Source organism: Benincasa hispida, chromosome 2, assembly GCF_009727055.1.
Source record: "Benincasa hispida cultivar B227 chromosome 2, ASM972705v1, whole genome shotgun sequence".
Taxonomy (NCBI): domain Eukaryota; kingdom Viridiplantae; phylum Streptophyta; class Magnoliopsida; order Cucurbitales; family Cucurbitaceae; genus Benincasa; species Benincasa hispida.
The window spans coordinates 37,627,629-37,630,727 of record NC_052350.1 but is presented as its reverse complement, the minus strand read 5'-3'; the positions used below and the strand labels follow the sequence as shown (position 1 = coordinate 37,630,727).

The 3,099-nt window shown below is 30.3% G+C and overlaps 1 non-coding gene across 1 annotated transcript; it reads left to right on the top strand.

Annotated features, from left to right (window-relative positions):
- The first annotated feature begins 973 nt into the window (after positions 1–973).
- Positions 974–1,045, top strand: TRNAG-UCC. Its single transcript has one exon. It is a non-coding gene; the product is annotated as a tRNA-Gly (tRNA).
- The last annotated feature ends 2,054 nt before the right edge of the window (positions 1,046–3,099 follow it).

Here is a 3,099-nt window from a genome sequence, read left to right as displayed (position 1 = left end):
ACCTATAAATTATGTAAGGACAACAATATTAGAACGAAAAGCAAATAATGGCATAGCCCTCAATGTCATTTGAAAAAGAAAAAAGTATAACAAGAACCCATCAAGTTTCTAATACTTAAAACAATAAAAACAATTCAAGAGAAAATTTCATTAATTAAGGTAAAGAAACAATTTCCACTTGGTAATGTAAATAAATGGCTAAAGCCTCACTTGGAAACTAAAACTTCCTCTAGGAAACAAAATAGAAAACATCATCCACTATACTCTACGAAACAAAATAAGAAAAACATCATCCACCTTAACAAGTAGCTTATGAGACTCTGATTAAAGACACTAAATAAAGAGTTACAAAATGAATAAATCAAACTCAACCAATTGATACTTTTATAACAACACTTTAGTATGCCGATCACTACCATATCACCACAAGAGTACAACATACAATTCAAGAACGTTGATAATTTTAAAACATAACCATTTGGTAATTAAAACATACAAAATGCTAGCACACAATAAACCGACCTAACAAGTAGAATTATACTTACTAAAATTGTTTCTAAAAGAATCCAATTACTCCTAAACAACAAGAATAAGATTTTAGAGTCCAACTTGGTTCCAAAATTTAGACTCTAAAATCTTAACCAATGTACAACAATATTCAAGGACCAAAAATGATTTTTAGTATTTGAAAAATGAATGGATAAATAAAATACAATAGTATCTTTATTTGAATAAATTATTTTGAGAGACCATGGTGTAGAACTTAAATAATTTAGGGACTGAATTGAAAATCTAACAAGAAAATAAATATTTTAAAAATATATTATATATTTGTTCTGAAAGTCATGTATTCAAATTTATACGGTAGATAGTTGGTTGGATTTGACCTTTAAAGAAAAAATACTTCATATGATTAAAATTTATAATATAGGAATAATCTTAATTATTATATATATATATATAAATCGATGAAGCGTTTGTAGTCCAACGGTTAGGATAATTGCCTTCCAAGCAATAGACCCGGGTTCGACTCCCGGCAAACGCACTTTTCTATTTATATATATTTTTTCCCCAGTTCAGTTTAATTTTATGTTTGTACTTTGATTAACATATGAACACATCTCCTTTCTCCTAAGCACACTAATTTCTTCTAATGCATATGACTTTAAACGAAAAATAATAGGTTAAATTTGGATGCCCATTTCTCGATGGTGTTCAAAGACCCATCAAAAGATATTGGATAAGTTTAAAGTTGTGTTAGAGATTAATTTAAAGGATGAGGTAGTAGAACCGATTGTTTATTTTGTTTTAGGTAATATAGGATTGGTTTCATTGCAAGTGTCAAATGCGGGTATATTTAAGTTTTGGTACAAGTTAATATATTTATGAGCTTAGATTTAGAGGGTAGGTGTGGGATGATTGCTTTGTTCATTTATTTGTTACAATGATCCTATGATTGATTCAAGTTTTAGGGAATTGTTATGTTTATAAATGTTAAAAGGAAAAGTTTATGTTTATGTTTAAGTTGTTTTGTTCGAGAAGTTTAACTAATTTGAGTTTTGAATGTTGTGTTGGATTTTGCATGCTTTATCACTTACTTGGTCTTTCATAAGCTTAATTTTGATAGATACTGAACCTAATTAAATATAGCCTTTATTAGGTATTTTGAGATGATGCAGAAACAAAAGAGTGTTATCAAGCTACGAGATAATTAAGGTGTGTGTTAGAGGCATTGGATCTCCAGATCGTATTTCCATAATGTTATGATATTGTCTACTGTTGACATAAACTCTCATGGTATTGCTTTTTGTTTTGACCCAAAAGATCTCATACCATTGGAGATAGATGTTCTCCCTTATATACCCATGACAATCCTTTTATCTAGCCAATGCCGAACTTTGATTGAATCTCAATAGGATCCATTACGACCAACTTACTTTTGTAATTTTATTATTTTTTTGTTGTCTTACTTTCATATGTACACATAAATATTATGACAAATTTTGGTTTGATTGAGATTTATATAATATATTTCACGTATTATTTTTGTGATTTAAATGAGATTTAGGTACACACCCACACAAATAGGCGCACAAATAGGCACAATGACAGATAAGCTTTCTTCCAACAATATGTAGATATCATTGGGAGAAGTAACTATTCAGAAGTATATCTCAAAGCCTCGTACTTAATATGTTATTTGAAAGAATGGTTGACTATTTTATATATGCAATTATCCATTAAAGAAAGATCCAAGGTTATTTTATGGAACTTAAACATGTATATAGTTGACATATATTGGTGCATCATGTTTAAGTAATAACCTAAATGATCTGTAATATATGGATAAGGTTGGGTGTCTTATCCTAGTGACCCTACAGATACGGTCCACTTTGTAATTGTTACAAAAGTTGTAAAGTGTCACAAAAGACTTGATTCTAATTGTTCATATGGAGAAATGCGAGTGAGGGTATCCTATACAAAGAGTTTGTATAAGATCAGACTGTGAAATGATTAATTTCTCTTTATAACAGCATTGACTGAAGAGATTAACATCTCATAAAATGACCATTAGTGACTCGACCTTAATCATGAGTGAGTTATGAACTCCAGTCTATGAGAGCAGATTTGTATGGGTAAGAGTGACCCGATTTAACTTAATATGCCTACCCTTTTAGAGATTTATTCGAGTAGGAAGCTGGGAACATAGCTATACAAGATGAAATTCACTCATTCTTGTGAATTGGACCATTAGTTATGAACTTCAGGGCCTCAATATGCTTACCATTTTGAACAATGGTCCATTAACATGTCTATGAACATAGTTCATAAACTGAATTCAACAGGAGATCATAGACAAGAGTTTATGACTCAATATGTCTACCATTTTAAAGTATCTTTCAATTCATGTTAAACTTCAAGATCGATTGGACCATTAGCCAATTTTGAGTACAGATTAGAGCCTCCATTGTTTATGGAGCCAATGAACAATGTGATGAATCAACAACACGTCCTCCTGTACTAAAAACTTACTCAAACGTTACAATAGATAGTGTAATTTCCAAAATATTACTAGCCATACGGCTAAGAACTTCAAAC